We start from the raw sequence: 13,918 nt of genomic DNA, 5'->3' as shown, positions 1-13,918 counted from the left end.
ATTTATATTAATATAATATTTTTATTAATATTAATATAATATTTAATATAATATAATATTTATATCTATATTAATAATTTTTTATATTAAAATATTCATATTATATTAATATAATATTAATATATTAGTATTATATTAACACAATAAATTATTATGATCTAATGTTATATTATAATATATTAATATTATATTTATATTAATATTTATGTAAAATTTATGAGTAAAAATATATGATTTTATATCTACTAAGGGTATAATATGTATTTTACACGATTTTTTCAAAAATATAGGTGCTCATCCAAATATAAACTACTTTATAATAAGTTATCTTTCCATGGTCAATTAAACATACCAAAATCCTATTCGCAGAAAGTAATTTTCTGAGAAGAAAAGTTCTTTCTGCGAACCAAACAAGTTCTAAGAGAAAAAAGAGGTGATGTAGGTGGTGGGCTAGTTCAATCGGATTCAGATCGGACTGGGCCTAGATTTTGGCCTAAGCCTTTCAAAAAGTTTCGAGCCTAAACCCGATCCCAAGCATAAAAAAAATTTCAAACCAGACTCGAACATAGATATGATCGATCCGGCCCACTTTCAACCCTAGTTCCAATGGATCACATCAAATCCCATGGTGGACAACACGCCACGTTACCCTTTGTATTTCACCAGTTCCAAATTGCGCCACGCATGTGCTCCAAGATTTGCCACGGTCCTCTTGGGCCTGGATCATGCAATAATTTCTCACAAAAAAAAAGAAAAAAAAAACAAAAAGGAGCCACGAGCAGTCAACTGCAAATAACTCCGCACTCTGCCGGGAGCCAAGGCGAAAACAAGTCACCCGGTTTTATCCCAGAGTTCCTCGTGTTTTCTTGCCGTCCAGAGCAAGAGGAACCCCTCGCAATGGAGGGGGCGGTTCCTCATCCAGCTGGGTCCCACCCACTATTATGGATCTTCGACTACGTGCCGAGGCACTGGAGTCAATTTCCACAAACGACGTCCCAATCCATCTTTTGCCTAAGGTCAGGGGCGGTTACTCACCCAGCTACGTCCCACCCACACTGTTGTGAGTAGTCAGTACGTGTCGAGGCACTGGCAGTTAATTTTCCACAGGCGGCGTTGCAATCCATCCTTTGCCCAAGGTCCCTGCGTAGGATGAGGTGCCAACCCTTGTTGGCTTTTGTCTACCCTCTCTTTTCCTTTGGGTGCCTTTGCAAAAAGAAAGAGATGCTGCGTGTAGTTTTCAAAATTCCAAAGCACGTAGGATTTCTTTACGCTTGTCCATACGTCACAGGAGGCTGCGAGACCAGGCCAAGGTGGTGGAGCCACGAAAAGTAGCGGCAGCCCACGCCTCAAACGATCGAAGCTCTGTTGAAGTGTCCTCTCTGTTCGTCTTCTGGGCCCGATCATACACTAAACAATCCCAGTTCAGGGGACTCGTGATGACAGTCCAGTACTCTAATTTCTTGATCTTGTTTTTTTCGTTAAGTAATTTAATTCTTGATCTTGTTCCAGGAGATGGTTTAGAAGTCGGACAGAAACACACCAGCTGAGATACCGACCGGCATGCGTTAGTAGGTGAACAAGTCTACAGCATTAGAGGATTTATTGGTGGCATGTGGGAGATAGGAGAGAAAGATGACCCGATAGAAATTGAAGTTGAAATCAAAATGCGTAGCTCTGTGGATTTGTCGCTCCTAGAGATCTTGACGTGCAACATGTTTTTAATTTATAAGTGGTAAAATTTGACTTCTATCTGATCAAATATCTTCATGATGGGATATCCATCACCTTCTGAGAGATGCGTAATTTCGAGCCCACTAGGAGCATAGTAGCATTTCTTAACCCATAATTATGTCGTGTTTTAGGTGAAGCGTCTTTTTCCATCACATATAATATAAAGGTCTCTGAAAAGAACGTCTTTATTGCAGAGGAGAGAAGGAACGAGATAAATTCTCGGGCGGTGGTAATGGGAGGCACGGAGAGATGACATGGTCCGGACCTGCACGGCTCGCAAGCCAAATATCCAATTTAGCCAACCCCATCTTGGATTTCCTGCTCCTTCAATTGTAGCCGCTACCCTGCTTGTCCATCGCTGAATGACACGTACCTAACTTTAAGCCAGCCTCGTGCTTCCCGCCGTCCCGCGTGGAGTTGGGTCCGAGATACCGAACGCCAGATCCTTGAGTCCTTTTCCAGAATAATACAAAAAAAAAAATTTATTTATCAAAATATACTAAAATCAAACTTATTTACCAAACTAATGCAAAAGAAAAAAACGCCATTTTGAATGACGTTTTTTCCCCTTCCACGTCACCCCCCATTTCCACGGTGGCATCCTCCCAAAAAAAAAAAAAAAAAAAGAGAAGAAATTTTTAAAAACGCCATTCGAAATGGCGTTTTTATCATATTTTCCCAAATAAAAGGAAAAAAATCATGAAAAAATGGGAAAATTGGTTTTTTAAAATTTGAAATTAATTAATAAGTTAAAATTGTAATTTTGATTGAAATTTAAAATATAAAGATTTGAATTTGTAATTCATTAAAAAAATTAATTTAGATTTTTTATTTAAAATATTTTTTAAAAGATGTCAAAAAAAATCTTAAGAAATAAAAAAAAAATATCATAGAAAATAAAAAAAAGAGAAAGAAATATGAAAGAAATAAAAATTTGAAATTTAATTGAAAAACATCGTTCGAAATGCTTGTCCTAAATTTTTTTTAAAAAAAAATTTAAATAATAAAAAAATTATAATTTAAAATTTAAAAGAAATAAAATTTTAGAGATTAATTGAAATAAAAATATGCATTCAAATTACTTTGTCAAATTAAAATTAATTTATTTTAAAAATATTCAAAAAAATTGAAAAATAGGCTAAAAAATTTTTATAAAGACATAAAGAATTGAAAAAAAATAGAAATTATAATTGTAATTGAAGAATAAAGTTTATAATTTTTAATTTTAAGAAATAAGAATTAAAATTTTAATTGAAATTAAAAATTACTTTTTAAATAACTAAATTAATTGAAATATAAATTTTTCAGAAATATTTTAAATAAAAGAAAAAAAATACGTAATAGAATATCAAAAATATAGAAATGGAAGAAAACTAAAATTAAAATTTAAAATTATAAAAATTATAACGTAAATAAAAGAATTGAATTTTATAACGTAAATAATAATATATCATAAAAGAATAAAATTATAATGTAAATAATAATATATCAAATATTGGTCTTTGAATTGAATTTTAGAAAAAAAAAATATTTTTTGAAGTAAAGGAAAGGAATACGTAATAGAATGCTAAAAAGATAAAAATAGAAGAAAACTGAAATTATAATTTCAAATGATAAAATTTAAAATTATAAAAATTATAAATTAGATTAGAAAAAATATATCATAAAAGAATAAAATAAAAATAAATTAATTATAATTTCTTTTTTAGGGTAATTTATAAATGTGACTTAAAAAATTTAAATTTGAATTAAATTTAATAAAAAAAGAAATACATTAAAAAGTTTAAAAGAATGAGGAAAAGTTAAAAAGTGAAAATTTTTAAAAAGTCACAACAAATAAGGATTATAAATTAAAAATAAAAAAAAATTTAAAGTTTAATTGAAATAAAAATATTTTTAAATATATTTATAAAATTAAAATTTATTTAATTAAAAAAATTTAAAAATAAAATTTAAAAATATCTTAAAAAAATTTCATAGAAAGATAAAGAATTGAAAAAAAATAGAAATTGTAATTGTAATTGAAGAATAAAGTTTATAATTTTTAATTTTAAGAAAGAAGAATTAAAATTGTAATTGAAAATTAAAATAATATTTTAAATAACTAAATTAATTTAAACATTAATATTTAAAAAATATTTTAAATAAAGAAAAAAAATGGGAGGAAAATTTAAAATTTAATTTGAATTAAATTTTGATCAAAAAATAAATACAGTGTAAAGTTAAAAAATGAGAAAAAATGTGGAAAAAAATTTTGTAAATTAAACTTTAGAAAAAATAATATTTTTTTAATTAAAGGTAAAGAATACGTAATAGAATGCTAAAAAAAAGAAATGGAAGAAAACTGAAATTATAATTTTAAATGATAACTATTTTAAAATAAATAAAAAAAGTATCATAAAAAAATAATAAAATAATAATAAAATAGGAATTGTAATTATTAATTTTAAAGAAATTTAATTTTAATTTGAATTAAAAATTATCATTTAAATTATCATTTTCTTTATTTAATTTAATTTATTTTTTAAAAGATTACAAATACATAATTAAAGAATTAAAAAAAAAAAAAAGGGAAAACGCCATAGAGAATGGCGTTTTCCCCTCCCCAAACCCTTCTTCTTCCCTCCTCCCTTCTCCCTCTTCTCCTTCTCCCTTCTCTCTTCTCCTTCTCGATCTTCTCCGGCGTCTCTCCGGCGGCACGGCGGCGAGGTCTCGGCGGCGGTGAGCTCTTCCCCCTCTCTCTCCCTCTTCCTCTTTCTCTCTCCCTCTTCCCCTCTCTCTCTTTTTCTCATGCCGGCGGCGGGCCGCGCGTCCCGGCGGCGGGACCCGCATCCCGGCGGTGGCCCCCGGCCCCCTCCTCTCTCTCTCTCTCTCTCTCTTCCTCTCTCTCTCCCTTCTCCGTGGCCGCCGGCCACAGACCGCCGGCGGCGGGCCGCGCGCCCCGGCGGCGGGTCCCGCGTCCCGGCGGTGGTCCCCAGCCCCCTCCTCTCTCTTCCTCTCTCTCTCTCTTCCCCTCTCTCTCTCCCTTCTTCTTGGCCGCCGGCCACAGACTGCCGGCGGCGGGCCGCGCGTCCCGACGGCGGGTCCCGCGTCCCGGTGGCGGGTCCCGCATCCCGACGGTGGCCCCCGGCCCCCTCCTTTCTCTCTCTCTCTCTTCCTCTCTCTCTCCCTTCTCCTTGGCCGCCGGCCACAGACGCCAGCGGCGGGCCGCGCGTCCCGGCGGCGGGTCCCGCATCCCGGCGGTGGCCCCCGGCCCCCTCCTCTCTCTCTTCCTCTCTCTCTCTCTTCCTCTCTCTCTCTCCCTTCTCCTTGGCCGCCGGCCACAGACGGCCGGCGGCGGTCCGCGCGTCCCGGCGGTGGCCCCCGGCCCCCTTCTCTCTCTCTCTCTCTTCCTCTCTCTCTCCCTTCTCCTTGGCCGCCGCCCACAGTCGGCCGGCGGCGGGCCGCGCGTCCCGGCGGCGGGCCGCGCGTCCCGGCGGCGGGCCGCGCGTCTCGGCGGTGGCCCCCGGCCCCCTCCTCTCTCTCTCTTCCTCTCTCCCTCTCTTCTCCTTGGCCGCCGGCCGTCTGGGCCGCGCGTCCCGGCAGTGGCCCCCGGCCCCCTCCTCTCTCTCTTCCTCTCTCTCTCTCTCTCTCTCTTCCTCTCTCTCTCCCTTCTCCGTGGCCGCCGGCCACAGACCGCCGGCGGCGGGTCCCGCATCCCGGCGGTGGTCCCCGGCCCCCTCCTCTCTCTTTCTCTCTCTCTCTCTTCCTCTCTCTCTCCCTTCTCCTTGGCCGCCGCCCACAGTCGGCCGGCGCGGGCCGAGGCCCCCTCCTCTCTCTCTTCCTCTCTCTCTCCCTTCTCCTTGGCCGCCGGCCACAGACGGTCGGCGGTGGGCCATTCTTCCCGGCGGCGAGCCCCGCATCCCGATGGTGGGCCCGGCCCCAGCCCCGGCTGGTGGTGGGCCCGCGCCCCGGTGGCCAGGGCGGGCCCCGCGGCCCGACGGCGGTCCTCAGCCCCTCGCCTCTCCCGACGGTGGGCCCCGCGTCTCGGTGGTGGGCCCAGACGGTTGGTGGGGCCGCATGCCCTGACGGTGGGCCCCGCGTGGCGATGGCTTTGATTCGATGGGTTGCGATGACGGTGGGGCCCACGGGTTCCGACGCTCGTTTTTTTTTATCTCATTAATTTATTTTTATTTTTATCTTTATCTAATTAGATCCAGTTGTATTTTAAATTTTTAAATATATTGCATTTCATGAAAACGTAGACCCGTCAATTGATCAATGTATAATATTCTACGTTATCCGTATAAAATATATATGAAATATATATTTTTATATGGATATCGTAAAATACATACATTGGTCAATTGATTGTCCAGTTTGGACAGTTTGGGAATTGCATTTAATTCTATAGATAATTACATTATTCGAATGATATGCGGAGGGTTCGAGAGAAATTTCGGACAGTATTTTTCTTTAGTTCTCCCCACACATTTTGAGTCGTGTGGGGAGAACTAAGGGGAAATGCTGTCGAAATTTCTTTCGGTCCTTTTTGCGTATCGTTTGATTAATGTAATTAATCTATAGAATTAATGCAATTCCCGAATGGGATAGGATCTATCTGTACCTATTTGTTGATGATATGATGCATGTATCATGTAAATCTTTTGTAATGATAAAATAATTAATAATATTAAATATTTTAATCTTGATTTTATTGTAGGTTTTTTTGAGAAAATGGCCGGTATTCAAGTTCGTGTTTTATTGTATTATGATGGCATGATACAGAATGATCAAACTGGTGTGCAGTATAGTCACCCTGCAAATCGGATGATTAGAATATCTTCATCATTATCACGTCAAGAATTATTGGATCATTTATACAGCAGTATTCCTGTAGACAAAGAAAACTATGAAATAAAGTTGAAATGGAGATCTCCTAATCTGTCGGGACAGTTAATGCAGAGTAAATATATCTTGGTTCCAATTGATGACGATGATGATGTCGAAGAAATGCTGACCTTTCCTTTGAAATATTCAGAATGTCGATTTTTAGAATTATATATTGAAAAAGAAGATGTACCAAGCTTTGGATATCATAGTCGGTTTTTAACTCAAGCGGATAATAATGTTGGGCCTTCCTCACCTTTCGTAACTCCTATGATACAAACCGATAGTGCTGAGGCTGGTTTTGCAGAACAACATTCCACTACTGCCGGTCCTAGCTGTCCAATTATTCCAAGTGCTGTGGTGACTTCTCCTGTGTCTTCTGCTATGGTGACTTCTCCTTTGGTACAAGTAATGGCAAGTGCGGGAGACGACACTCATATAGGAAATGATGATTGGGTAGTCGGTGGAATAAATTCTGATAGTCTGGGTTTTGAGTCAGATGAAAATGAAGATGAAGACAGTTGGATGGATGAGGACAGTAGCAGTAATGATGATGATGAAGATGAGAATGATGATGAAGATGTTCAAGCTAATATTAATGTGGAAGAATCTCAATCTCGTTTGCACGAACCTCCATAATATTTTAATGATATAAATTTAGATGATGGTGGTTGTGTTAGTGCTGGTCGAAGATTGAATTCTGATAATCAATTTTGGGACTCTTCGATGACTGAATTTTCTAAAGGTTTAATGTTTGAGAGTAAAGATGATCTAAAGAGAGCTGTTGATCTTTATCACATTATGAAGCATCGGACATACAATGTAGTTCAGTCGCATTCGAAATTATGGTCCGTACGATACGCATCATCAGATAATGTTCAGCATTGTAAATGGAGGCTTCGTGCTGCATTGTTGAAAAAATATGGATATTTTCAAATCACAAAATATGAGGGTCCTCATACTTGTTTGTTTACGGGATTGAGTCGAGACCACAAACATGTCAGTGGAAAGATGATTAGCACATTAGTCCGACATATTGTTGAGAAAGATCCCGGTGTTAAAATTGAAGCTATAGTGGCAGCCGTTAATGATCAATTTCAATATACAGTATCATACAGGAAAGCATGGTGTGGAAAGCATAATGCATTGGTTGATATTTATGGAGAATGGGAGCCATCTTATGCTAAATTACCTTATTATATGGCTGCACTTCAATATGCAAATCCTGGTACAGTTGTTTCATGGAATTTTTTTCAAGCTGTGAATTCCAATGTTCGTGTTTTAAATTATATTTTTTGGGCTTTCGAACCATCTATTCAGGGTTTTATGCACTGCCGTCCTGTAATTAGCATTGATGGCACGCACTTGTATGGAAAATTTAAAGGTAAGATGTTAATTGCAACAGGCATTGATGCAGAGAATGGGATATTTTCATTAGCATATGCAATTGTCGATGAGGAAACGACTGCAAGTTGGAGTTGGTTTCTTTTCCAGCTCAGAACATATATCGTTAAAGATAGAAATGGAATATGCTTAATTTCTGACAGGCATCCAGGTATATTAAATGCCATCGCAGATGAGTCTGTTGGATGGAGTCCACCACGTGCTTATCATCGATACTGTTTAAGACATATCTGCAGTAATTTCAACACTCATTTCAAAAATGTGCAGTTGAAAAGATTGGTATGGCAAGCAGGAAGTGCTCATCAAGTTCGTAAATTCAATTTTATCATGGGTAGAATTAGAACAGTGAATGAAGAAGCTTGGAGCTGGTTGTCTGAGATAGAAAAGGAGAAGTGGACATTGGCACATGATGATGGCCTACGCTATGGTGTTTTAACTACAAATTTATCGGAGGTTTTTAACAGTGTTTTACGAGGAGCTAGAAATGTGCCAATTACAGCTTGTGTTCAACTGACATTTTATCGTCTTGTCAAATATTTCAATACGAGGCATGCCCAAGCCTTGAGATATGTAGAGGAGAATCAAAATAATCTTTTTACTCCTCATGTTGCAATTAAAATTGCTGAAGATCAAGTTAAGGCTAACCAGCACCGAGTAACAGCATTCAACCTTCAAAGAGGTATATATGAAGTGCTTACGAGAAGAGCAAGCGGAGGATTACGAGGTGGAGGAAATTCTCATACTGTTACATTAGCTGAAAGAAAATGTTCTTGTGAAAAGTGGAGCACGTACAAATATCCATGTTCGCATGTTTTAGCTGTGTGTCAAGAAATTGCTGTACATTTTAGTGCTTTTATGGATGATGCATATACAATTACAGCATACATGAATGCTTGGAGCGGTAATTTCAATCCACTACCACATGAAGATTATTGGATGCATACACGTATGTTCAAATGTATGCCTGATCATCATTGTTTGAGACCGAAGAAGAAAGGTAGACCAAAGTCAACGAGACTACGAAATGAGATGGATGATAGGCAAATAAGAAATAAGAACCACTGTGGTATTTGTAGGGAACAGGGTCATGATCGTCGTCGCTGTCCTAGGATATTTCAACATACTTCAACTTCAAGCAGTGGAAGAAATTGAAAGCTTCGATAATTGCGTTGCTGTCATTGTTTTATGAATTACTGTGGGATTGTATTTGAATTTTCGTGTTTAATATGTTGGGATGAACTGAATTTTGTGTTTAAGTTGTATTGTGTGATAATATTGTATTTAAAAAAAAATTAAAATATATTGTCTATTTTTTTAATACATCTGTGATAATATTGCTTGAGACAGCGTATTATGGCTTACGATCCATGATATCCCGGTCCCCGAGACAGCAGCATTCTTACATTGCAGGAGCACCATCGATCACAGACTATTTTAGATGGCGGCGTAAGCATTACAATCTTATTTACTTTTTAAATTTTTATTTTAAAAATCATGTACGTTATCTAATTAGTATATTTTTTTGCAGGAGTCCAGACATCTTCGTCTACGACGATCCGATGCAGATTTCTGGAGGACAGAGGACATCCCAGATATAGTGTTAGATTATTTACGATATCTGGGATTTTATGGAGTATATCGGATCGGTCGTATACAGATGGACGTTGGTCTTATTACTGCTATGCTTGAGAGATGGCGTCCAGAGACACACACATTTCATCTTCCATTTGGTGAGGCGACCATCAGTTTACAGGATGTCAGCATCCTTACTGGACTACCAGTTGATGGAGATCCAGTTACCGGAGTTGATCCCGCACTTACTATTCCGGAGTGGCAGGCTTTGTGCTTGCGATTGTTAGGGTTTGAGCCCGACGCACATCTTTTCGATCATTCACGACTCAGGATTGAGTGTTTGGATGATCGTTATCGTCATTTTCATATTGCGGATGATGCACCGGAGGAGATGGTGCAGCAGTATGTTAGGGGTCAGGTGCTGCGATTGTTAGGTGGTGTCCTGTTACCTGATACTTCATCGAATTCGATATTTGGGATGCACGTCGAGATCACATTGTTCATGGTGATCCTATTTTGAGAGGCCGTTCATATACTGATGACTACATGGCTTGGTTTTTTAGCATTACGGTGCGAGTCATTGGACAGTCTCAGTATGCAGTTTCTGGATACGAGGGCGAGAGTTCTACTGTACGTCTTTTGGTAAGATTACGAAAATTACTTCATGTTATTTGTGTTATATTTTTGTTTTATATTGTACACTATACTGATTGTTTTATACTAACTGTTCTATTTTTATTTTATAGACTGATTCTGTGTCGGAACTCGTATTGGACGCTCCTCGTGCTTTATCTACGACTGATGAGGACGAGCGGATTCAGATACTGCGGGAGATAGAGAGAACAGGTTCCGAAACATTGGGGGCGATTGGTGTTGATCCACATACCTGTGCGCCTTGGTATGGAGCAGTTCGGGCGCCAGATATGAGTTATACGCCGTCACCATATGCTTCACATATGCCATCACCGCATATTCCGCATATGTCATCATTCGATGCTGCACAGATGCCACCGTCTTTTCATCCACAGATGGCAGCATCTTCTTCGTCCTACATCCCCCAGATGCCATCACCGGGTACCAGTTGGCCACATGAGTATGATACTTTTTTTTCAGGTCCATCCGTGTATCCAGATGAGAGAGTTATTCCTGAGCAGCATGATCCGACAGCATCAGTTATTTCTGAGCAGCATGATCAGCAGATCTCCTCCACTGATATAGGAGAGGAGCCATCACAGCAGGAGCAGCCGGCGAGGACCTTCCTGAGAAGGTCCAAGCGACCACGGGCGCCGCGACGTCCTTGTGGGACTTAGTCTTTGTTGTATTTGTATTTAGTATTTTTACATTTTTGTTGTACTATTTTTTTTTGTACGTTTGATATTTTTATTCTATTGAATAATATTAAATATTGATTTTATTTTATATTATTTAATTTTAAATGATTGAATATTATGATCGGTGCATATGAATACACATATTCGAACGTGTCTCAGAACATTAGGAGAGAAAATATTATGCTGAAAGGACTATAAAAATTATAACGTAAATAATAATATATCAAATGTTGCTTTTTGAATTGAATTTTAGAAAAAATAAATATTTTTTTAAGTAAAGGAAAGGAATACGTAATAGAATGCTAAAAAGATAAAAATGGAAGAAAACTGAAATTATAATTTTAAATGATAAAATTTTTAAAATCAATTTAAAAAAAATATCATAAAAAAATAATAAAATAAAAATTATAATTATAAATTTTAAAAAAAATTAATTTTACTTTAAATTAAAAATTATCATTTAAATTATTATTTAATTAAATTTATTTATTAAAGATTACAAATAGATAAGTAAAGAAATTTAAAAAAAAAATAAATAAAAAAAGAAAATGCCATTCTCTCCCCTCCCCAAACCCCTTTTTTTCCTCCTTCTCCCTTCTCCTTCTCCCTTCTCCCTTCTCAATCTTCTCCTTCTTCCTTTACAAATTTAAGTAAAGAAAAAGAATACATAATATATCATAAAAATAGAAGAAAACTAAAAATTTATTTTTAAATTATAAAAATTATAAATTAAATTAAATAAATTGTTGTCCAACTATGCAACCCAAGAGGGGGGGTGAATTGTGTTTTAAAAATTTTAAGCTTAACTAATTACTTATGAAAAGTATTTGTCAAAAGCTTGATGAATGAGGAGAAGGACTTTAGTTCAAGATTAATTACCTAAAGCAAGAATGCAAGGATATAATGAAGAATTAAAGAGAAACAATAAAGCACACCACAAACACAAGGATTTATAGTGGTTCGGTGCCAACCTTGCACCTACGCTTCCATGGGGTCGACAGAAAAATATAAATCTATTTTTCTTAGAAAATACGCTTCCAAAAATATTGAAATTGCCTCTAATAGATTACACATCTTTTGTTCTTGCTTTTGAGACTTCAGAATCATATCTGATAAAATTATGATTTTTTTTCTTCATTTTTTAACTTTTTAATGTATTTATTTTTTGATCAAAATTTAATTCAAATTAAAATTTTTTAAGTCACATTTATAAAATACCCGAAAAAATAAATTGTAATTAATTTAATTATTACATTTTATTCTTTTATGAAATATTTTTTTTTATAACTTTTATAATTTTTATTTTTATTTTTATTTTTTTTCCACTTTTATTTTTTTGACATTCTATTACGTATTTTTTTTCTTTATTTAAAATATTTTTTAAATATTAATGTTTAAATTAATTTAGTTATTTAAAATATTATTTTTAATTTCAATTATAATTATAATTCTTATTTCTTAAAATTAAAAATTACAAACTTTGTTCTTCAATTACAATTAGAATTTCTATTTTTTTTCAATTCTTTATCTTTTTATGAAATTTTTTTAGGCGATTTTTATATTTTATTTAGAAAATTTTTTAATTAAATTAATTTTAATTTGAGAAATTAATTTTAAAAAATATTTCTATTTCACTTAATCTTTAAAATTTTATTTTTTTAAAATTTTAAATTTATAATTCTTATTTTTCTGACTTTTTACAAATTTTAACTTCTTAACTTTTTAACTTTTCATCATTTCTTAACTTATTAATGTATTTTTTTTATCAAAATTTAATTCAAATTTAATTTTTTTAAGTCACATTTATAAAATACCCTAAAAATAAAATTATATTTAATTTAATTTAATTTTATTCTTTAGCATTCTATTACGTATTCTTTTCTTTTAATTAAAAAAATATTATTTTTTCTAAAGTTCAGTTTATAATTTTTTTTTCCATATTTTTTCTCATTTTTTAACTTTACACTGTATTTTTTTATCAAAATTTAATTCAAATTAAAATTTTAATTTTCCTCCCATTTTTTTTTCTTCATTTAAATTATTTTTTTAAATAATAATGTTTAATTTAATTTAATTATTTAAAATATTATTTTTAATTTCAATTACAATTTTAATTCTTATTTCTTAAAATTAAAAATTATAAACTTTATTCTTCAATTACAATTATAATTTCTATTTTTTTTTCAATTCTTTATCTTTTTATGAAATTTTTTTAGGCTATTTTTAAATTTTATTTGAAAAATATTTCAATTAATTTAATTTTAATTTTACAAAATATATTTAAATTTTTTTTTATTTCAATTAAACTTTATAATTTTTTTTAAACATTTTAATTTATAATTCTTATTTTTGGTGACTTCTTAAAAATTTTCACTTTCTAACTTTTCCTCATTTCTTTAACTTTTTAATGTATTTCTTTTTTTATCAAAATTTAATTCAAATTTAATTTTTTTAAGTCACATTGATAAAATACCCTAACAAAAAAATTATAATTAATTTAATTTAATTTTATTATTTTATGATATATTTTTTCAGATCTTTATATTTTAAATTTCAATCAAAATTAAAATTTTAATTTATTTACTAATTTCAAATTTTAAAAAACAAAATTTTCCAATTTTCCATTCAAAATGGCGTTTTATATTTAAATTAATTTAGTTATTTAAAATATAATTTTTTATTTCATTTATAATTATAATTTTTATTTCTTAAATTTAAAAATTATAAACTTTGTTCTTTAATTACAATTATAATTTCTATTTTTTTTAATTCTTTATGTTTTTATAAAATTTTTTAACCCTTTTTTTAAAAAATTTTTTAATTCTTTTAAAATAAATTATTTTTAATTTTCGAAAGTAATTTGAAATAATATTTTTATTTCAATTAATCTTTAAAATTTTATTTCTTTTTAATTTTCAATTAAAATTCTTTTTCTTTGATTACTTCAAATTTTTTAAAAAAAAAAATTTAAGACAAATATTTCGAATGATGTTTTTCAATTAAATTTCAAA

This window comes from Elaeis guineensis, chromosome 6 (assembly GCF_000442705.2).
Source record: "Elaeis guineensis isolate ETL-2024a chromosome 6, EG11, whole genome shotgun sequence".
Lineage (NCBI taxonomy): Eukaryota > Viridiplantae > Streptophyta > Magnoliopsida > Arecales > Arecaceae > Elaeis > Elaeis guineensis.
This window is presented reverse-complemented; position numbering follows the sequence as displayed.